This window comes from Monodelphis domestica, chromosome 7, assembly GCF_027887165.1.
Source record: "Monodelphis domestica isolate mMonDom1 chromosome 7, mMonDom1.pri, whole genome shotgun sequence".
NCBI lineage: Eukaryota > Metazoa > Chordata > Mammalia > Didelphimorphia > Didelphidae > Monodelphis > Monodelphis domestica.
Window position 1 is genome coordinate 243,729,116 of NC_077233.1, and position 25,008 is coordinate 243,754,123.

The 25,008-nt window shown below is 35.3% G+C and overlaps 1 pseudogene; it reads right to left on the bottom strand.

Annotated features, from left to right (window-relative positions):
* Nucleotides 1-23,081: 23,081 nt before the first annotated feature.
* LOC100016709 (MAP kinase-interacting serine/threonine-protein kinase 2-like) lies at nt 23,082-24,422 on the bottom strand (annotated as a pseudogene).
* Nucleotides 24,423-25,008: the final 586 nt, after the last annotated feature.

Below are 25,008 nucleotides of genomic sequence, written 5' to 3' on the forward strand. Positions count from 1 at the left end.
ATAAAAAAGTGAATGTGAACAAATTAAAAAGTCCCAGAAGAAAACCAAACTAGAGATCCTAAAAATTAAGGGAGTAATTAATAAAATCAAAAGTGATAGAACTATTAAACTAATAAATATGACTAGAAGCTGGTACTTTGAAAAAACAGACAAAATAGACAAAGTACTGGTTAATCTAATTAAAAAAAGGAAAGAATAAAAGCAAATTAATAGCACCAAAGACGAAAAGGGGGACATCACCTCCAATAAAGAGGAAATTAAGGCAATCATTAAATACTACTTTGTCCAATTATGGGGCAATAAATATACCAATCTAGGAGATATGGATAAATATTTTAAAAAATATAAACTGCCTAGACTAACAGAAGAAGAAATTGAATTCTTAAATAATCCGATATCAGAAAATGAAATTCAACAGGCCATCAAAGAACTCCCTAAGAATAAATCCCAAGGGCCTGATGCATTCACAACTGAATTCTATCAAAAATTCAAAGAACAATAAATCCAAATACTATACAATCAATTTGACATAATAAGCAAAGTGGGAGTTTTACCAAATTCCTTTGATGACACAAACATGGTACTGATTCCAAAGCCAGTCAGTTCAAAAACAGAGAAAGAAAATTATAGACCAATCTCCCTAATGAATATAGATGCAAAAAATCTTAAGTAGAATACTAGCAAAAAGACTCCAGCAAGTGATGAGAAGGGTCATTCACCATGATCAATAGGATTTATACCAGGGATGCAGGGCTGGTTCAATATTAGGAAAACCATCCACATAATTGACCATATCAACAAACAAACCAACAAGAATCACATGATTATCTCAATAGATGCAGAAAAAGCATTTGATAAAATACAACACCCTTTCCTATTAAAAACCCTAGAATGCATAGGAATAGAAGGGTCATTCCTAAAAATAATAAACAGTATATATCTAAAACCATCAACTAATATCATCTGCAATGGGGATAAACTAGATGCATTTCCAATAAGATCAGGAGTGAAACAAGGATGCCCATTATCACTTCTATTATCTGATATTGTACTAGAAACACTAGCAGTAGCAATTAGAGAAGAAAAAGAAATTGAAGGTACCAAAATAGGCAAGGAGGAGACCAAGTTATCACTCTTTGAGGATGACATGATGGTCTACTTAAAGAATCCTAGAGATTCAACCAAAAAGCTAATCAAAATAATCAACAACTTTAGCAAAGTTGCAGGATAGAAAATAAACCCACATAAGTCATCAGCATTTCTATATATTTCCATCACAGCTCAGCAGCAAGAACTAGAAAGAGAAATCCCATTCAAAATCACCTTAGATCTAATAAAATACTTAGGAATCTATCTCCTGAGACAAACACAGGAACTATATGAACACAACTACTAAATACTCTCCACACAACTAAAACTAGACTTGAGCAATTGGAAAAACTGCTCATGGGTAGGATGAGCCAATATAATAAAAATGACCATCCTACCCAAACTTATTTATCTATTTAGTGCCTTACCCATTGAACTTCCAAATTTTTTTACTGATTTAGAAAAAAAAAACATTAAAAAGTTCATTTGGAAGAACAAAGGATCAAGTACATCCCGGGAAATAATGAAAAAAAACAAAGGAAGGGGCCTTACAGTCCCAAATCTCAAACTATATTATAAAGCAGTAGTCATCATAACAATTTGGTACTGGCTAAGAGACAGAAAGTAAGATCAGTGGAATAAACTTGGGGCAAGTGACCTCAGGAAGACAGTATAAGATAAATCCAAAGATTCCAGCTTTTGGGACAAAAATCCACTATTTGATAAAAACTGCTGGGAAAATTGGAAGACAGTGTGGGAGAGATTTAATTTGTATCAACATCTCACACCCTACACCAAGATAAATTCAAAATGGGTGAATGACTTGAACATAATGAAGGAAACTATAAATAAATTAGGTAAACACAGAATAGTATACATTTCAGACCTGTGGAAAGGGAAAGATTTTAAAAACAAGCAAGGCTTTGAAAGAGTCACAAAATATAAAATAAATAATTTTGACTATATCAAATTAAAAAGTTTTTGTACAAACAAACCAATGTAACTAAAATCAGAAGGGAAGCCACAAATTGGGAAACAATCTTCATAAAAACTTCTGACAAAGTTTTAATTACTCAAATTTACAAAGAGCTAAATAAATTATACAAAAAATCAAGCCATTCTCCAAATGATAAATGGGCAAGGGACATGAATAGGCAGTTTTCAGATAAAGAAATCAAAATTATTAATAGACACATTAAAAAGTGCTCCACATCTCTTATAATCAGAGAGATGCAAATCAAAACACCTCTGAGGTATCACCTCACACCTAGCAGATTGGCTAACATGACAGCAAAGGAAAGTAATGAATGCTGGAGGGGATGTGGCAAAGTAGGGACATTAATTCACTGCTAGTTGGGTTGTGAACTGATCCAACCATTCTGGAGGGAAATTTGGGACTATGCCCAAAGGGCAAGAAAAGACTGCCTTCCCTTTGAACCAGCCATAGCACTGCTAGGTTTGTACCCCAAAGAGATAATAAGTAAAAAGACTTGTTCAAGAATATTCATAATTGAGTTCTTTGTGGTGGCCAAAAATAAGAAAAGGAGGGGATGCCCTACAATTAGAGAATGGCTGAACAAATTGTGGTATATGTTGGTGATGGAATACTATTGATCTAAAAGGAATACTAAAGTGGAGAATTCCATGGAGGTTGGAGCAACCTCCAGGATGTGATGCCGAGCAAAAGGAGCAGAACCAGGAAAACATTGTACACAGAGACTGATACACTGTGGTACAATCGAACGTAATGGAATTCTCCATTAGTGTCAATGCAATGTCCCTGAACAATCTGCAGGGATTTAGGGGAAACAACTCTATCCACAAGCAGAGAACAAACTGTGGGAGTAAAAACACTGAGGAAAAGCAACTGATTGACAAAGGGATTGAGGGGACATCTCTGAGGAGAGACTCTAAATGAACACTCTAAATCAAATACCAACAACATGGAAATGGGTTTGAATCAAGAACACATGTGATACCCAGTGGAATCGCACATTGGCTATGGGATAGGTGGTGGGTGGGGGTGGGGTCAGGAAAAGAAATTGATCTTTGTCTCTACTGAATAATGTTCAGAAATGACCAAATAAAATGTTTAATAAAAAAAAGAAATTAAGAGCATAGCATAGGCATAGGTAATTGGAGACAAATCCACCCTATTTTTGATTATATAATAGTTGACTTGGAAAATTCTAAAGTAAGAGCAAAGAAATTGAGATGATAAATGAATTCAGAATCATACCAGGAAACAAACAAATAAAAATTCTCCTAAATCAGCAACTTCTCTCTCTGTCTCTGTCTCTGTCTCTCTCTCTGTCTCTGTCTCTCTCTCTGTCTCTCTCTTTCTACATACATATGTGTGTATGTGTGTATGCAGTATAATGGGAAGGAAAGAAAAATTAAAAATATTTTAAAAATGAAAAATAGTTATAAAAATGTATAGTCAATCAACCTAAACAAACTTGACTACATATAGCTGAAACTGCAAAAACATTACAAAATAATAATAAATTTTGTACTTAATTGTATGCATAATCAGTACTTATATTTGTGCCAATAAATTGTACTAATCATATAAATATATAATACCTCCTGTGTCTCTAATTATTCTGATTCTGAACAAGTAATTATGAAGCTAGGATATGACAATAGCAAAAGGTGATGTTTAATAGCTGTATTACATTCCAAAACCTAGCATAAATTATTTGAATAATTAGTACACAAATGTTCAAAATGTCATGAGAAGGACAGAGAACATTCTTGTAGAATAGTGTCACGATTTCTGTTTGTTTCCAGGTTTTCAGGTAGGCCAATGATTCTCAAATTGTGTCTCTGAAATCTATTTTCAATGTCAACCACCCTCTCAATGAAATATTTTGTGTTGCCTTCTAATCTGTCATTCTTTTGACTTTGCTTTATTATGTCTTGCTTTCTTGACCAATTCTAATTTTTAATGACTGATTTTCAGCTAAGATCTTATGATTTTCCATTTTGGTTTGATCTATTCTGCTTTTCATGGTTTCCTACAGGTCATTTCTGGTCTTCAATTTGCTTATTATTTCATTTGATTATTGGGCTTCAATTTCCAAGTGGAAGATCCTGTCTTTTACAATGTTATTCTCTTTTTGAACTATTTCCAACTTTTCTTGCCACATCTCTTCTATTTTTCTGATGATCTCAGATTTAAAGACTTCAAAAACTTGTAACCAATTTCCATTTTTTCAAAGGTTTGGATATGTTTAATTGTTTTTAATCTTTTGCTGTCTCTTCTTCAGTCAGATTTTTCTGCATAAAAATTATCAAGGGCCAACATTTTCTTCTTGGTTTTTTTGATGTTTGTGGATTTTTGTTCCTGGGAATTGGTGGCCATTGCCTTGTTCCTTCCTGGTCAGACATCTAAGTGAGGAATGTAGGTGATGTGCTCAGAGCATAGCTCAGTGCTATCTGCAAAGGACCTAATCTTTTCAAATGCTATTATATCATACCATGTTACTGTCCCCTATTTGAATGCATTCTCTTTGAGGCAAGGCCTGTGTGAGGGGATGCAAGACAAACACACTTACATATTGCTGAAAGAAATATGAATTCCTCGCAAACATTATCAAAAACATTTTGAACTATTTTATTTTTCAATCAGAAAGTTTTCTTGGGAAAGATACTGGGTTGCTTTGCCCTGTTCTTCTCCAGCTCAATTTATAGGCAAAGAGGTTTAAGTAATTTGCCTAAAGTGACACAGTAAGTATCTGAGGTCAGATTTCAACTTAAGTCTTCCAGGCTCCAGGTCAAGTAATCTATCCTCTGTGTTACCTCCCTATTTTCTTTACAAATATAAAGGGAGCCAAATGATTGGATTGGTTCTGATCATTGGTTGTGACAATATAATAAAAAAGACCATGCTTTGCTAATATTTTAAAGATTTTGTCCTGTCCTAATTAAATTCTGAGAAGTATTTTTATTATTACAAGACAAAATGACAGAATCAAATACATTAAGAAAAATAACAAAGAAAGATCAGTGAAACAATCATAAATCTTCAAACCTCAAACTATATTATAAACAATAGTAAAAAAACAGTTTGTTATTATCTATGATACAGTGATTTCTTTAGGCTTTCCCAGGGAAACTGGAAAGTTCTTCATTAGGCTAGGTTCCAGCCACTTAAACCTAGACTTCTACCTTCTTCTAGCCTTAACTCTAGCCTCCTCCAGATATCCAGAGACCATCAATATGATATACTCATCCCTCTCTGCCACCTCTTGAATACTCATTGAACTCCAATAGGCCAAAACTTTCTGTGATTTTTTGTTTGTTTGTTTAACTATACTCCCTAAAATCCAGTTTATTCTTGAGTCCAATGATATCAGCAGTGATGTCATTTCATCCTCTTCAAATATCAAAGACAACAATCAACTCACTAAAACTTTTTAAAATTCCCCATGTCTTTTAATCCTAATACCAGTCACAGAATAAGAATTTGAAAAGTTCTTTTTGACTAGCTTAATGTGATGGGAATGAAAATTTCTCTCTTTCCAGGTCCTTCAAGACAAGGTCAATTTGGATTCAGTTGTTTGCAATTAAAGGAGCAATGGCAGCAGTTATGTTTCTTTCTCATCAATTGCTTTCTGATTTTCATTGCTCAATATGACATTGTCCATTCAATTTTTAATTGAGGTTGGCAATTTCCTCTGAAGTCCTTCAGCCCCTTTGTGTAATCTTCTTGCCATAAATTGAAAGAAAAAGGTTGTCCTTTACACCTTCTTATCTGTTTTTCTTTTCTTAGGATTTTTTGTTTTGTTTTGTTTTACATCAAAGGGGAAGTTACCCCAGTGATTATTCCTATATTGGGAGACTCAGAGCAGCTAGATAGTGCTGGGACTGGAGTCAGGAAGATTGGTCTTTCTGTGTTCAAATCTGGATTTAGATACTTACTAGTTGTAAGACCTGGGCTAGTGACTTAACCCTGTTTATCTCAGTTTCCTTTGTCTACCTAATAAGCTGGCAAAGGAAATGGTAATATGTTTGTGAAGAAAACCATAAAGCAGATCACAAAGAGAAGACAGATGAACAACAATAATAGGGGACTCAAAGGAAAACAGATTTTTTCTTCTTCTTCTAGTAGTAGTAATATGTAATGATATAAACAAAGGAGTATCCTACTACTGTATCATGGACATCATGTATTACTACCATATCAGATAAGAATTATTCAATTTTTATCAGTAAGACTCTTAAGTTGTCATTTCCCACATTTATTCTCCTTAATATTTTCTCATTTTAAATCCATCATTGTATTTGACTGTATACATACAGTATAATGACTGTAAATCATATTTAGAAATTACCAAAAGCATAGAAAAATGTTGACTAATTTCTCATCTTCAATCTGGATAATTATCCCCTACCTTTATTTGGGTATACTAACTAAGGGAAATATAATTGATTTCTTAACAGTCTATTTCATGAAAAATATTTCAAAAAGGGTAGAGCTAAGCTGGTGGTAGAGTAGCAGGAGCTTTCTGAATATCCTTCCAATGGATCATTACAAAGTGCTTCAAAAGTACAGAAATCAAAAGCAGACAAGGGGCTTTCCCACCTGTTGCAGTCTTAAAAGTAGACTGTATTTGGGGATTTCCATGCCATAAGGGGGCAAAACTATACTTCTCAAAAGTCAAGTTGATCACTGTTCCTCCATACCACCTACCCTGCCAGAGTCAGTGTGAGAGGCATGGCCAATCTCTAAATTCTTGGGGACTGACTGAATATACTACAGACTTGCTTCTTAGGGCAGTTCAAGTCATTGGCAACAAGACTTAGTAACTGAGGTTGAAGAATTCAGAGACTGGGCAACAGAGTAGGGAACTGGGGCTGAACCAAGGCTGACCGCAGCAGAGGCATCAGGGCCTGGGAAAATATACTAAGGGAAAAAAATCTTTAAAACCCACTACACAAAGAACTGCTTGACCTCCTCACTCAGGCTTCTGACTGAGAAGGAAAGATACTACTAAAGTGAAGCCCTCTGAGATAGAAGCTAAGAAAGTAATGTCTACCAAAATGCAGGAACACCAATCCATTAGAAGAAAAAGGAATAAACAGCAGCAAAAAAACTTTTGACCCTGGATAATGTCTATGGAAAAAATATGGAAGCAACAACAGAAATGCAAATGCAAACTTACACACACACACAAAATATGGACATTTGTAACAAGCTCTTGAGGAACTCAAAAAGGAGTTTAAAAACCAAATAAAAAAGATAGAAGAAAGTGGGGAAAGTGGGAAAAATAAATGAAAGTAATAGAAAAAGAAAGTAACTGCTTAAAAAACAAAATTGTTCACATGGAAAAAGAGGCATAGAAATCAAATTAATTAACCATCAAATTGGAGACCAGAATTGATCTGCTGGAAGCATAAAAAACAGAATAGACCAAACCAAAAAAAGGAAAATCAAAAGATCATAGCTGAAAATAAGTCTCTAAAAGCCTAGAATTGGGCTAGTAGAAGATAATGATCTCAATAGACAGCAACAATTATTTAAGCAAAATCAAATGAATGAAGAAATAGAAGGAAACATGAAATATATAATTTAAAAGACAAATGACCTGGAAAACAGATCCAAGAGAAACAATTCAAGAATTATTGGTCTACCTGAAAGCCTGGAAAAAATAAAAGCCTTGACATCATGTTACAAGAAATTATCCAAGAAAACTTCCTGATGTTTGTGAACAAGAGAGCAAAATAGACATTGAAAAAAATCCAGATTACCCTCTATATTAAATTCTCAAAAGACAACCTCCAGGAATGTAATAGCCAAATTCAAGAGCTTGAAGGTCAAGGATAAAATATAGTTGGAAGCAGCCAGAGACAATTAAAATATCAAGGAGCCCCAATCAGAATTACATAGAATCTGGCAGCCTCCACACAAAAGGGCCATAAGGCTTGAAATATGATATTCAGGAGTGGAAGAGAATTGGGTCTACAACTAAGAATCACGTACCCATTAAAACTGACTATATACTTTCAAGGGAAAGTACAGGCATTTAAAAAAGCAGAAGATGTCCAGGCATTCATTAAGAAAAGCCTGGAAGTAAATGGAAAATTTGATGTGCAAATACAAAATTCAAGAGAACCATAAAAAGCTAAACAAGAAATAGGGGAAATTTTTCAAGTATTTCAGTAAGCTTAAATTGGAATATTTATGGAATATGGAAATATGGAATAAATATGGAAAGATATCCTCAACTCAAAATTATTTTCATTATCATAGAAGATAGAAGTATTATTCATAAGGATAGGTTGTGGTACTATGTTCTTTAAGATGATAAGTAAAAAGGGGAGAGGGAAGAAGATAGTACTAAGAGAAACTTGAAGGAAGAAGAAAAATAGGATAAATTATACTACTTAAAGAGGTGCATGGCAGAGTGGAAAATACTATTATAAGAAAGGGAGGAAGATCGTAGTAATATGTAATACTTAAATGTTACTCTTAGTGGAAGTAGTTCTGAGATGGAATAACAGCAAGATCTATAGCTGCCAGATTCTATGTAATCCTGATTGGGGCTCCTTGATTGGGGTATAGAATTCTATGAACCTATAGGGAAGGTGAGAGGGAATAAGAAAGGGTGGTGAGTGGATTGGGGAATATTAAAAGGAAAGGAAAACTGGGATGGCAATTAATAGACCTTAAAGAAAAATAAGAGGGGAATAAGAAGGGAGGGGTGAGAAGGAAAGTGAAATAAGGGTGGGTACTATAAATGCTAGCAGTAGCATTTAGAGAAGAAGAAATTGAAGGGATTAAAGTAGGCAATGAAGAAACAAAACTCTCACTCTTCAGATTACATGATGGTATGATGGTATACCTTGTGTAATTGGAAATCGTGTGCCTTTGAACTACATTTCCCAGAAGCACACTGACTTCCTTCTGTTACATGATGATGTAGACAGGAGAATAAATAAGGTCAGGTGATATAATACCACTACTTAGTCTGTTTACCAAAGAGATCATGAAAAAGGAGAAAGAGATCTACTTGTATAAAAATATTTATAGTACCTCTTTTTGTGGTGGCAAAGAATTGGAAACTAAGGGGATGTCCATAAACTGAATAATAGCTGAAGAAATTGTGGTATATGTTGGTGATGGAATACTATTATACTGTAAGAAATGAGAAACAGGATGATTTCAGAAAAAGCTTGAAAGATCTACATGAACTAATGGAGAATGAAATAATCAGAATCAGGAAAACATTGATGATAGTACAACAATATTTTACAATGATTAGTTCTGAAAGATTCAGCTACTCTCAATAATATAATGATCTGGGATAATTCTGAATGACTTATGACACAGAATGCTATCCACCTCCAAAGAAGCAGAAAGGTACAGATAAAAACATACTTCTTCCACATTAGCCTATTTATGATCTTAGTAAGGAATTTTCATTCTATAGGAGTTTTCTCTTACAATGACAAATAAATGTTTTCCATAATACATGTATAATCCAGATGAAATTGTTTACCATCTCTGAGGGAGAGAATGGAGAGAGAGAGATGCATTTTGGATCTTATAATTTGGAAAACATATGTTGAAGATTGCTACTGCATATAATTGGTAAAATAACATATCTTTTAACAACTAAAAAAAAAGACAGTATATTTTCAGCTGCATTTAGACTCTGTTCTTTTTTATAGTGGGGGTATCATTTTTGTTAAGAATCCCTTGCATCTATCCTGAATCCCTGCCTGTTTGATAAATTTAGTCATTCACAGCTGATCATCCTACATTATTGCTGTTACTATGTACACTGTTCTCCTAGTTCTGCTTGCTTCACTCTGCATCACTTCTTCACATGTAATTTTGTCATTCTTTATGGCATGATAGTATTCTATTATGATTATATACCATAACTTGTTCAGGTATTTTTTAACTGCTTAGCATCTCTTCAGTTTTGTAAAGATTAAAATTTAGGGGAGATGGGGAGACTGAGGCAGGTAGAAATTAGTTTCTCTCTGCAAGGAGTACTATATTTTTTTAGAGGTTTATTAAAGGTTAAAGATTAAGAATATACAAGTAAGAAACATGTGCCTAGGCCAGAGGCCTAGACAAAATAACCTCACATCATGGAAGAGACGCCTCTGCTCCAAAACGCAAGTCCAAAAAGGCCCAGCCCCTTCAAAAGCCTTTGCTTAAATATCTTCTCGATCTCGGCCCAGGTGAGATTACAAGGCATTCTGGGGAAGTGGAGCAAAGGCTCATGGGGATTGTAGTCCTGTATTCGAGTCTATTTTTTACATCCCCCCGTGTGATCATTTGTGGAAAAATTAATTTTTCCCCAAAAGGATCATAAAAACATAATAAACTTAAAAGATTACAATAGTGTGAGGATAAGAGAAAAAAGAATAAAACCAATAATTTCTGAACACATTGACAAAAAGCCGTTAGGGGGCAGTCCCCTTTGGCATAAAAGTATACATACAAATAAATGTTCAATCAACCACACCCAAAGTTCAATTTTGTGCAACTTGTGGTCTGGAGGCTTCTTCATGGTGGCTTCTCCAACAGTTCAGTTCTGGATTCAGAGAGGGAGCATCTTCTTTACCTAAAATTCTTCTGAAAAGGAATTTAAACTTGCAATTTAAATAATGATATTTTTTTTTTTACATTCCCCCATGTTGTGGGTGATTGAAAGATTCAGAATCAGTTAGGAATGCATGGCTGAGGTATGAGGTATATGAATCAATTGGCAAGAGATATTAAAAAGACATCAGAAAATCCAAAAGAAAAGAAAAATTTCTGGATGAAAATATAGACTATCAAAGTCTTATGTGTAAAAATTCCAAGTAGAAGAAAAATAAATCTATGACAGGTCCTTCAATCAGGGCCCCATCAAAATGATCTAAGTAATGATGCATTTACCCAGTCAGTAGCCAGAACTACAGAAAGTTGCCACACTATGAGAGGCAGAAAAGAAAGGGACCAGATTATAGAAGCCAAGTAGGAGCCAAGGTTTCAGGGATACTCGTCTGAGTATCTTCAGGGTGAGTGTAGATACAAGGAAAGCCTATGTCTTAACACATGTTAAACATAGTAACCTTGAGTCTTCACACTAGGTTCAAGACCTTTGTATTGGCTTAGAAGTGCATCAATCCATCCTAGATTGGCCTTTCTTTGGCTCTATGAAATGGCTCTTGTGTGTAGCTCTTGTCCTGGAATCAGACAGAATCATTAAGCAAAATCCCATAATTTATTTAAATAATTAGTGGCATCAGTTTCATAGTCACAAGCTTTTTAGGGCATGCATTAGAAAATGTATCTTAAACTTGTAGCACTGAAAATCAAAAGGTTAAAGAAAATCTTAATACTGGTGACATGTGCTTCAAATATAAAAAGGAAAGAAAAAATAATTAAAAAACTGAAAAAGTATATTGCACATGCAAGAAAAATATAATAATAAAAGAGCTTTAAAAAATTCAAAAATATAGCTTATAACCATTGACACTCTGTGTCAGTTAAGAAAATATAAAATGCAAGGCTTTCCCACCAAAAAATGAGATCCATTTCCTCTTTGTATCTGGCCATGATCACTGTGAGTAGAAGGCAAATGAATTGAACAAGGTTAACAATTTTTTCATCTTTAAAAATACAGTAGTACAAATATGTAGATATCAAAATCCCCAAAATTCTCAATAGCCCAATTAATTACAATAGCAAACAAACACACTTTCATATTTCACATAAGTTGCTGTATGACATTTTTAAAACCTATGAATTGATGGACATTTGTCACAATTTTTACAAACATAGCAATCTTTCAACCTTGGTATTTAAACATATTTTTTAAACAAAGTAAAACTCATCTTGGGTTAAGAACATAATCAAGAAATCTATATATCATTCTGGTAGAAGTAAAATAGTGAGTTGAAGAGTATAAATAAAGGGGTGCTCCTTTTTCTTGGAGGCTTATAGGGATACAAATGCCCTGAAATTAACTGCCCAACTTCCATTCACATGTGGGAAGGTTGGGGGTTATAAAATACATTTCACTTCAGCTACTGTAATGGGCCTTACCTCGTGGTAGGGGCAGGCAAAAATAACCAGATTGTTAAAAAAAATTTCAACAACATATTTAAAAAACCCTTAAAATCAAATCATTTGAGGTATTTAGCACATTAAATTTTCCAAGGTTGTTAATACAATTATAACCAGTTCTGAAGTCCATCTATCCTCAGCAAAATAGAAAAAAGCTGTTTTTTCATATATGGGCTTATTCACAACAATATTTGTTCAACAGTTATAGGGGAAAAACAACAGAATTTCAAAACTCAGTACATTCAAAATAAATTCAATCAACCTTCAGTTCACAGAATATTCAATCCAGTAATATATGAACTTAAAATCACAAAGTTAAACCTTAAACAAAACAATGCAATAGAATACAGAGATTTTTTTATAAACCATTGGAGTCTGAAATGCCTTAGAATACAGCCTTTAGTCTCTTCAAAGTTCCTTGGGGTTTTTTTTTTTGTTTGTTTGTTTATTTTTAATTATCCATTTAAATGTCTATTGTCTGAAGGTAGAGTAGTAAAGGCTAGGCTATGGGGTTCAAGGGATCCGTCCAGGGCCCCATAGCTGGGAAGCATCGGAGGCCAGATTTTAACTAGAGACCTCCGGTCCCTGGGCCTGGCTTCCAGTTCGCTGGGCCACCCATTTTCCTCCCCAAAGTTAAAGTTGAATCTTTGGGCTGAGTCTGCTCCCAGACGGGCAGGTAAAATCAATGAAACTGCCAGAAGAGTCAAAAATCCTTTTAAACAGCCCATTGCTATTAAGTTTCTGTTTGAAAAGTCTGTTTCTTCTCTCTAGTCTTTTCTGTCTTTCCCCTCTCTGATCCCCCTGTGGCCAATACCCCCAGCCACGTGGAGGCTTAGCCTAAGGGAAAATTGCCCGGTCTCCTTTCCCTCTGGTCTCTCCCCTCCGCCCACGTGGCCAATACTGTTACCAGCTGGTCGCAATGAGTCCTCAGCGATCTGCTCCAAGGATCTGGGTGATGAGCCGGCTGGGTCGGAAGCCAGATGGGTGAGAGACAGACTGCCGGGGTGGGTCGGGCTGGGAGCTGGAGCACAGCTCAGGCACCAGGTGAGAGGCCAGGAGCAGAAGCAGGAGCTGGAGAGGGCCGCAGGCAGGAGCTGATCAAGATGGTTTTCTAAATAGCATCTCGGAGAATCGTGGCTTTAAAAAAATTCTCTAGGCTAAAAACATTTTTGAGAAGTTCTCATCCAATCTAGTGGTCGCCAAAAACTGTAAAGATTAAAATTTAGGGGAGATGGGGAGACTGAGGCAGGTAGAAATTAGTTTCTCTCTGCAAGGAGTACTATATTTTTTTAGAGGTTTATTAAAGGTTAAAGATTAAGAATATACAAGTAAGAAACATGTGCCTAGGCCAGAGGCCTAGACAAAATAACCTCACATCATGGAAGAGACGCCTCTGCTCCAAAACGCAAGTCCAAAAAGGCCCAGCCCCTTCAAAAGCCTTTGCTTAAATATCTTCTCGATCTCGGCCCAGGTGAGATTACAAGGCATTCTGGGGAAGTGGAGCAAAGGCTCATGGGGATTGTAGTCCTGTATTCGAGTCTATTTTTTACAGTTTCCAGTTCTTTGGCACCACATAAGGAGATGGTTTAAATGTTTTAGGATTTATATTTCTTTTCCTTTCTTTCTTGATCATCTTGGGAAGTAAATGTGATAGTATTATTACTGGATTAAAAGATTTACCCAGTTTTATAATCCTTTGATTATTATTATTCCAGATTGCTCCTTGAAAGGTTTGTATCAGTTCAGTTTTATAAACCATTTATGTGTTTCTATTTTTCCACAACCCCTCTGACATTTGTCATGTGTCCTTTTTTTTATCATTTAAACCAATCTTATAGTTGTAAGATATATAAGTTGCTTTGAAGTGAATTTCTTTAATAATTAAAGCTTACAATATTTTTTTCATATTCTTAAACATACCTTTGATTTTTTCATCCAAAAACTGTCTGTTTATACATTTGGACATTTTTCAAATAGAAAATGACTCAAATTCTCATACATTTGACAAAGATCTGAGAAAATGTCTGTAAAATTTTTAACCCAACTTACTGGTTTCCTTCATTAAAAAAGAAAAAAAAACCTCTTACTTTCCAACATAGAATCAATAAAAAATATTATTTACAAGTCAGAAGAATGGTAAGGGCTAGACAATTGAGACAGAGTGACTTGCCCAGAGTCACACAGCTAAAAAGTATCTGAGGCAAAATTTGAATCCAGGATCTCCTACTAGTCCTGACTCTCAAACCACAGAGCCACCTAGATGCTCTTACTGTTTTCCTTCTAATTATAATTATCTTAATGTTATTTGTACAATGACCTTTCAATTTAAAGTATTTAAAACTATTCATTTGATAATAGTTTCTAGCTCTTGTTTATTTCTAAATTATTCTAATGTAGAACTTCTGGGTTAAGGTGGTTGCAATGTAGAAGAGAGACTCTTCCTCTCCTCATCACCAAACAATAGAAAGTGCCTCAAAAGTACAAAAAACAAAACCAGATGAGGGAAGGGACTCCACTGTAGGATACAGACCTGAAGGTAGGTGGGATTTGGGCATTTATACACTATAAGAGGGTGAAATATCTTCCACCAAAATGTGAGCCCCCACTTCACCTACAGAGCCAGAGTCAAAACCAGAGTGTGAGAATCAGAGCAAGCATTGGGAATTCTCCAGGTTCTTATGTGCTGACTGAGAAAATCACAGACTTACCCCTGAAAGCAGCTAGACTTGGGACCCCAGGAGGCTGAGGAACATGGACTTCAGACTTAGAGATAGAGAAGAGAGGGGCAACACACAGAAGAAGGCAAGGGGACTTGAAAATAGCCTTAGGGCAAAAAATGCTCCATAGTTCCATATACAGAGAGCCTGCCCTCCTCACTTAGACTTTTTGTTGGGATGGGAAGAGAAAAGCAACAAAGCAATGGCCAGCAACAACCAAGAAATACAATCTTAAAAATGTCAAAAAGAACAAGAGAAAGAAATTGACTCTGGGTAATTTTTATGGAGAAAAAACCCAAACTTCAAAGGAGATAGCAGAGAGTGACAAATGAGTAAACACATCCAAACCTTCCTAAAATGCAAATTGGTTAAAAGCTCTTGAGGAATTAAAATATGAGGTGATGAACCAAATGAGAAAGAAGAAACTTGGCAGGAAAAGTGGGAAAGAGTTCAAAAGGAAAATAACAGATTAAAAGATAGAAACTCCCCCCTTGGAAAAAGAAGCCCAGAAATTAAATGAAATGATAAGCAAATTGGAGACTAGAATTAAACAGCTGGAAGTCATGAAAAGCAGGATAAACCAAACCAAAAATGAAATCAAATGATCATAGCTGAAAACCAGTCTTTAAAGACCAGTATTGGGCAAGTAGAAGCTAAGGATATCACAAGACAGCAAGAATTAATAAACCAAAATAAAAAGAATGACAAAATAGAAGGAACCATGAAATATTTCACTGAGAAGATGGTACACTTGGGAAAAAGGTCCAGGAGAGACAATTTGATAATCATAGGCCTATCTGAAAACCTAGAAATAAACAGAAACCTTGACATCATACTACAAGAAATTATCCAAGAAAACTGCCCTCCTTGGGTAGAAAAGTACCCAAGGAAAATCAATCAGGATTACACAGAATCTGTCAACCTCCACATTAAAGGACTGCAAGGCATGGAATATGATATTCAGAAAGGCAAGAGAATTGTATCTACAACAAAGGATCACCTACCCATAAAAATTGACTATATCTTTCTAAGGGAAAGTTTGGACATTCAACAAAATAGAAGATTTCCAAGTATTTGTAAAGAAAAGACTAGAACTAAAAAGAAATTTTGATATTCAAACAGAAAAGTCAAGAGAAACATGAAAAGGGAAATAAGAAAGAGAAGGGAAATAAAAAAAAATTTTCGTTAAAGGCTTCAATAAGATCAAATTGTTTTTATTCCTATGTGGGAAAATGTTACATGTAACTCTCAAAAATTATATTCACTATTATAGTAGTCAGAAGAATTATTTATAGGTAGAGGTTGGGGAAGTAAGTGGTCTAAGATAATATGCAAAAAAAAAAGAAAAGGAGAGGGAATAGAATATGGCACCAAGAGAAACTTGAAGGAATAATAAAAATAGGATAATCTATACAACACAAAGAGGCACATGGGAAAGGGAGGGGAAGAATACTATAATAAGAAGGAGAGGAAGAGAGTGCTAATACATAATACTTAAACCTTACTACGAGTGGAATCAATTCTGAGAGGGAAGAGTATCTAGGTTCATTGGGGTATCTAATTCTATCTTACTCTTGAAAAAGGAGGGGAGTTTGGGGATGCAAAGGGATGAATTGTGTTTGGAGAGTATCAAAAAACTTTCTGTGGTTTGGGAAGGATAACAAAACTTAGCCAGTCTGAGACTGGTCTCAGGATATACACACAGATCTCTCAGTGAAATGTGAAAGTAAGTTTAATTAAAGAAAATAGGATAGAAGGGTATGGGATAACCTAAAGCTAATTTTCTAACTAATACCCCAGGATCTAAGGTTTCTTCACAGAGATTTCTTCAGAGTGATTTTCCTACACTAATCGACTCACTGACTAAAATTCCCAGTCACTCTTTGTTAAGCTATAACTAAAATCTCCTTAGCTTTGTTTTAAGGAAAGGGTCTGTGTAAGACTGAGAGGGCTGAGTGAATGTCATAGATCCCAAAATGACCTAGGCCTGGCCTCATAATCACTGCAGATGGTTGACCAGGATTACTAGGTTCTGCTTTGATGAAATGCAACATCCAAGATGGCAATCAGGACAGGAACAGGGACAGGATCAGTCACTAAGGAAATGAAGCTACCACATCGAGAGAGAGAGAGAGAGAGAGAGAGAGAGAGAGAGAGAGAGAGCGAGCTAACAGCCTCAGTACCACTCTAACCCTTCCTTTAAAGTTCCAGAATCTTCCCACTGGTTTCATGCCACTTCTCTCTGCAAATTTATACATTTTTAATTTAACTTTTCCTTATAACACCCTTCAGGAAATTTCAGAGGGGAAAAACCAAGTACGCGAGTGGGGTGGAGAGAACAAAAAAGGAGGGAAAGAGAGGTGTGATGTAATTTAATAGACCCAGAAAATATAATAAGAGGGAAATAAAAAGGGAAGGTGTAGAAAAGGAAGTATAAAAAGGGTGAGAATTGGGGAGACTGATTGAAAGCAAATCATAGGTCTAAAAGGAAATAGAAAAAGAAGAAAGGGCAGAACTAGGAGAGGAAATAAAAATGTTGGAGAATATCATAGGAGTACAAATAAATACTCCTAGTATTAAAAAATATATAGGAATTTTAATAATGTTAAAAGAGAGAGAAAAAGGGGGAAAAGGTTCTTTCAGTCAAGTGAGCAGAGCAAACAAACCAGAGACTCATACCTGTAGCACTTTAATGAAAACAGAAGCTCCAAAAGAAGAGCCCTGCAGCATGGGTCTCAGCCAGATTTATCTCCCAAGCATCCTTACATAAAATGAAGACATAACTTAAAAGGATCCTGGAAATGTGGCTCAGGTGTAGCAGACTTTCCACCTGCACAATACATAATTGGTAATCTTTACTCTGATGTGAATGGTATAAACTCACCCATAAAATGAAAGCATATAACAGAGTGAATTAGAAATCAAAATCCTACCATATGTTTTCCACAAGAAACACACATTAGGCAGGTAGACACAGACAAGATAAAGGTAAAAGGCTGGAGCAAATTTTATTCAGCATCAATTGAGAAAAAGAAGGCAGGAATTGCAATCATGATATCTGATAAAGCCAAAGTAAAAATAGGTGTTATTAAAAGATATAGGGAATGTAATACATCCTGATAAAAGGCAGTATAGGCAATGAGAAAAAATCAGTGCTCAACATGTATACAACAATGACATCCAAATTTCTAAAGAAGAAACTAGTGGAGCTCAAGGGCGAAAACGTTACTAGTGGGAGACCTGAATCTTCATCTATCAGATCAACGTAAATCAAAACAAAAATAATTAAGAAAGAGATAAGAGATTTGAATGAAATCTTAGGAAATTTTGAGTTAATAGATACAAGGAGAAAAATAAATAGGGAAAAAAAGTAATACACTTTCTTTTCAGCAGCACATTCACAAAGATTGACCAAGTACTAGGTCATAAAAACAGGGCAAACAAGCAGAAATAATAATTACAAACTTTTCAGATCATAATTCAATAAAATAATAATTAGTAAGGGTACATGGAGAGGCAAATCAAAAATTAATTAGAAATTAAATAATATTGTTCTACATAATGTGTTATTTAAATAAGTCATAGAAGCAATTAATAATATTATGAAAAAATGACAATGATGAGGCATCCATTCAAAATCTATGTGATGCAGACAAAGCAGTACTCAGGGGAAAATGTATATCCTTGAGTGCATATATTAATAAATTAGGGAGTGCAAATGTCAATGAATTGGGTATACAAATTATAAAAACTAGAAAGAGAACAAATTAAAAATACCCAGGTAAAAACTAAATTAGAAATCCTAAAAATTAATGAATAAATTAAAAAAATGAAAAGTTAAAGAACTATTAAATTAGTAAATAAGATTAGAAGTTGGCACTTTAAAAAAACAAATAAAATAGACAAAGTCCTGGTCAATCTAATGAAATAAAAGGAAAAAAAGAGAAAATCAAATTAACAGAATCAAAGATTTAAAGGGAGACCTCACCTCTAATGAAGAGGAAACTAAGGCAATCATTAGAAACTATTTTGCCCAATTACATAGCAATAAATATGACAATGTATGTGATATTTATCAATATTTTCAAAAATATAATTTACCTAGATTAACAGAAGAAGAAATAGAATACTTAATCCCATATCAGAAAAAGAAATTGAAAAAACCATTAAAGAACTCCCTAAGAAAAAATCCCCAGTGCCTCAGGGATTCATATGTGAATGCTATCAAATATTTAAAGAACAAGTAATCCCCATACTACACATACTATTTGACAAAATATGAAAAGAAAGAATTCTACCAAATTTTATTTATGACACAAATATGGTACTGATTACAAAGCCAGCAGATCAAAGAGAAAGAAAGAAAATGATAGACCACTCTCCTTAATAAACATAGATGCAAAAATCTTAAATAAATACTAACAAAAACATTCCATCGAGTGATCACGAGCATTATTCATCATGATCCTATAAAAACCCAGTGGATTCCTACAGGAAATGTACAGAACCTGGAATGAAAGCATCTACTTGGATCATCTGGTATATGTCTCCACAACAAAAAGAAAACCTCTTCTAGTCATCCCAGTCAGTTCTTGTTGCTGACCATCCGTATCTGAACTAGCCTTTTCCAACCAGTTCCATGACAATTAGCCAGGGCAATTCACTTGACCCCCACTGTCTAGCTCTTACCACTCTTCTACCTTGGAATAAATACAAGATGGAAGGTAAGGGCTTAAAAAAATTTATACCAGGGATTCAAGGATGGTCCTATCCTTGCAAAAAAAAAAAAACAACATTTACATAATTGACCATATTAACAAGCAAACCAACAGAAATCACATGAAGATCTCAAAAGAAGCAGGAAAGTCTGTGATAAAATATAATACTCATTCCTTTTGAAAACACTAGAAAGTATTGGAATAGAATGATCTTTCCTAAAAATAATAAACAGTATATATTTAAAACAATCAGCAAGCATCATCTACAATGGGGATAAAATAGAAGCCTTCCCAAAAAGATCAGGAGTGAAACAAGGATGCCCATTACCACCTCTATTATTTAACATTGTACTAGAAACACTAGCAGTAGCAATTAGAGAAGAAAAAGAAATCAAAGGTGTTAAATATGCAATGAAGAGACCAAGCTATCACTCTTTGCATGGTCTACTTATACTTAGACATATGATGGTCTATTTAAATAATTCCAGAGACTTGACTAAAAAGTAGGTGGAAATAATCAGCAACTTTAGCAAAGTTGAAGGTTACAAAATAAACCCACATGAATCATTAGCATTTCTATATATCTCCAACACATCCCCACAGCAAGAATTAGATAGAGAAATTCCATTTAAATTCACCCAAGACAATATAAAATAGCTAGGAATCTATCTGCCTTGACAAACACAGCAATTATATGAACACAACTACACAACACTTTCCACACAATTAAAACTAGGTCTAAACAATTGGAAAAACATTAACTGCTCATGGTTAGGACAAGCTAACATAATAAAAATGATAATTCTAACAAAAATTAATTTACTTATTCAGTTACATATCTATCAAACTACCACCCAAACACTTTTTTATAGAATGAAAAAAATCATAACAAAGTTTATTTGGAAGAAAAAAAGGTCAAGGATATCAAAGGAAATAATGAAGGAAATTTGAAGGAGGGGGACCTAGCAGTATTAGTTCTTAAATAGTACTATAAAGCACTGGTAGTTATAACAATAAGGTACTGGTTAAGAGACAGAAGGAGGGATCAATTGAATAGACTTGGGGAAAGTGACCTCAGTAAGACAGTATCATAAACCCAAAGATCCCAGCTTTTGAGACAAAAATCAAATATTGGCAAAAACTGCTGGGATAATTAGAAAACAATATGGGAGAGATTAGGTTTAGATCAACATCTCATCCCCTACACCAAGGTCAATTCAGAATTGGTGAATGACTTGAATATGAGGAAGGAAATTATAAGTAAATAGGTGAACACAGAATAGTATAACTGTTGGATCTTTGGGAAAGTAAAGACTTCAAGACCAAGCAAGATATAAAGAATATTTCAAAATATAAAATGAATAATTTTGATTACATTAAATTAAAACATTTTTGTACAAACAAAACCAATGCAACCAAAATTAGAAGGGAAGCAACAATTTTGGGGAAAATATAACAAAAACCTCTGACAAAGGTCTAATAACTTAAATTCATAAGGAGCTAAACCAATTGTTCAAAAAATCAAGCCATTCCCCAATTGATTAATGGGCAAGGGTCATGAATAGGCAATTTTAAGATGAAGAAATCAGGACTATCAATAAGCACATAAAAATGTTCTAAATCTCTCATAATTAGAGAAATCAAAACAACTCTGGGGTATCACTTCACACCTAGCAGATTGGCTAACATTACATCAAATGAAATTAATAAATGTTGGAGGGGATGTCACAAAATAGGGACTTTAATGAATTGCTGGTGGAATTGTGAATTGATCCAACCATTCTGCAAGGCAATTTGGAACTATGCCCAAAGGGCGCTAAAAGACTGCCCTTTGATCTAGCCAAAACCCTGCTGGGTTTGTACCCCCAAAGAGATAATAAAAAAGACTTGTACAAGAATACTAATAGCTGAGGTCTTTGTGGTGGCAAAAAAATTGAAAAATGAGGGTATGCCCTTCAATTGGGAAATGGCTGAACAAACTGTTGTATATGTTGGTGATGGAATATTATTGTAATCAAAGGAATAAAAAACTGGAGGAATTCCACATGAACTGGAATGATCTCCAGGAACTGATGCAGCATGAAAGGAACAGAAACAGAATATTATACACTGTGGTACAATCAGATGTAATGGACATTTCTACTAGCAGCAATGCAATGATCCTGGTCAATTCTAAGGGACTTATGAGAAGGGATGCTTTCCACATCCAGAGAAAGAACTTTGGGAGTAGAAACAAAGAAAACAAACAGCTGCTTGATCATGAGTTGAGGGGAATATGATTGGAGATGTAGACTCTAAATAATCACCCTAGTGAAAATATCAATAATATGGAAATAGGTCTTGATCAATGATGCATGTAAAACCCAATGGAACTGCTTGTTGGGCTATGGATGGGGGGTTTGAGGAAGAGAGGGAAAAAAAACATGAATCATATAACCATTGAAAAATTTTTCTTAATTAATCAATTAAATAATATATTTAAAAAGGAAAAATAATTTAAATACATGAATTATTATAATGTAAAAAATAAAGAAATTTCTGGCCTCTAATCCTGAACTGATTAACTAATTATATTTGAGATTAAATAGAATCAATGATCCCATAAACCCCAGTTTGTAATGAAAGACATCTTGAGCATGTTCATAGTTTTCACAGGATTTTGGCAGTTAATACAAATTATTGTTAAAAAAAGAAAACCACATACTCATAGTATGTTAGCCAATAGTTGTTAAATTCTAGTACAAGGTCCAAGCAATGTATTGATCTTGTTACTTATATTTTCAAGCAATAATTTTTGTTTGATTAAGGGGAAATGAACTTCAAGTATATTATATGTGTATAAAATATATATGATTATATAAAATAATAACATAAATGCGGGATATTCTTCTCCACATCATCCCTCAACCACCCACATGCTGGCTCTGGAAGGCTTAAAATTGTTTATACTCAGTCTGGGAGAGGAGTGAGGGTAAACTGAGGGCTGGAAGATGGGGTGGAGATTGTAGAGCCATGTGACTTTTCACACATCTAACTGGCTATCTTTCACAGTATGGGTAAACCTGAGCTTACTGCATATCCTTTGGTGTGGGAAGGGAGGAAACTCTCAATGATAAAAAAAAATCCACAAATGTCAGTGTGCCTCATGCCCTTTGGTGGATGCTAAATTCTTCTTTGTTGGTAAATACCATTAGACCATTTAAAATGTTTATTAACAAACAAAAAAACAGAAACAAAAATAACTACTCCCAAGATCAGCAGAACTCCCAGGAAATCAGCCAGAGAAGGGAGTAGCTTGACCTGCTGTCAAAAGTTTAAGAGAAAAAAACAACCAAATAAATGCCACCTTCCCCAACTCCCCACAACCCAAAACTCAATGCAATGAATGCTCAGGAGGAGTTAGAGGGGGACAGGATGGGGCTTGTGATCATTGATCAGGATCAAGGGACTGACCAGGTGCTGGGAGGCCGGCAGGGCCTTCTACAGGCTGGTCTTCTGCCTCTGCTGGCCCAGCTTTGACTTGGATGGTGGTGAGAGCTACTTGCAACAGAGATAGCTTTGATGATAATGATTGGTTGGTTTTTCTCCTCTTGATCTTCTTCACCCTGGGCCAGCTGGTGGTTCACAGTGATTGCCTCTGCTGTGAAGGAAGTGAGTTCTTTAGCACTATTGTTTCTCTGCAGGATGATTGAAGTGGGAAAGGTGTTATCCAGTGCATACCTCTGCATCCAGGGGTCCTGCAGGACATGAGCTGGACTAAGCTGCTTCTTGGGATCCAAGAGGAGCAGCTTGGAGATGAAGTCTTTGACTCCTAAGGAGATATGCACCCAGTCATTGTGGGGGAACTAGTACTTGCCTGCCTGGATACTCTTAAAAAGCATGTTCTGGCAGGTGTGACAAGCTTCACCCAGGTCCCATCCACAGTGCTGCCACAATGGTCCACAAACGGTGATTAGCCACTGGCCAGAATGTAGAGGATGACCCCAAGACTCCATAGGACACAGCATTTGTCACATATGGTGACCTCCTCATTGAAATCTTCCACCCTCTTCGGAGCCAGGTACTCTGTCAAGCCACATGGTGTGATCAGCTATGGGATGGAAATGGGAGAGCAGTCCCCATTGAGATTGATGCCACTTTCGAGGTCAAAGTCACAGATCTTGACTAGAGATACCTGGTCAGGTTTTTCACAGAGGATGTTTTCAGGCTTAAGATCCCTGTGTGTAATCCCTTTATTTTGCATAAGTCAAGGGTGCTGGAAATATCCTAGGCAAACATGCTGGCCTCAAACTCATTAAAAGGACATGACTGATGGATATGAGTGAGGATGAAGCCACCCCATATCTTCTCTAATACCAAGTAGAATCTGTCTTCTTCCTCAACGAACTCTATCAGTTCAAGAACATTCTGATGTCCTTGGCACTGGTCTAGCATTTCTATGCCCTTAAACACCTGACTCTGTATGTGACTCAGGCCCTTCTGGATGATCTTCATGGCATATTCTTTGTTAGTAATGATGTTGATGCAAGTCTGTACAAGGGCATGAGCTCTTTCCCCCAGCACTTTGTCCTGCAACTGGCAAACATCTTCAAACCCTGCAGAGAAGCTTTCTGTGGCCCCACAACATTTCATCTTCTTGCTACCTTTCTTAGTTTCATGGATGTCAATAAACTGGTTTGAGAGTATGTAAGGGTTGGCTGAATACTCAAAATTGAAGACAGATTCTAGGTGGTTGGACTGGTTGATGGTGAAGGCCAGCTCAAAAAGAACAATGAAAGAACAATGGAAACCCTGAAGTTCAGCTACTTTCCTCTGCATCATTTTTGTCAGGAATCAAGACTGAGGTCCAGTGTTAATGCAGCTGCTGCTGCTGGAATCACAGCCTGGACCTGGGGGCACAGCACTGCCCCCATAGAGAGAAGCCAAAGAATAACTTATAAGAAGAGACATAAAAGTAAATAAGGTCATCTCTGAGTCATAAAATCTGAGGACTCTGTATTGATGCAAATTCCTAGAAAAGCAAGTTTTATTCCTACTTTTACAACTGACTATGGTTGCTTCTGTTTTATACATATATACATATATATTCAGAATCAAGAGATAGCAATGTAGAGATGCTTACTTAACATAAAAAGGCTTATAATCGGATCTCTTAAACTAACTTTCTCACTTATCACAGTTAAGTAACAACTGAGACTAGCTTTTTCTAACACTTGGTTTCATAAAAAATGAATTAGTTTTATATTAAGAAATGTAAAAAGAAATTAACTTAAATACAATTTAAGATCTTCATATCTATCCATAAATGTGACAGGTAATATGCTACCTGTTCTAATTTGTTTATATTTCCATTTAATACTAAGCCATGTATACAATATTATCTAATCTTGGCAAATAGTATAAGGTA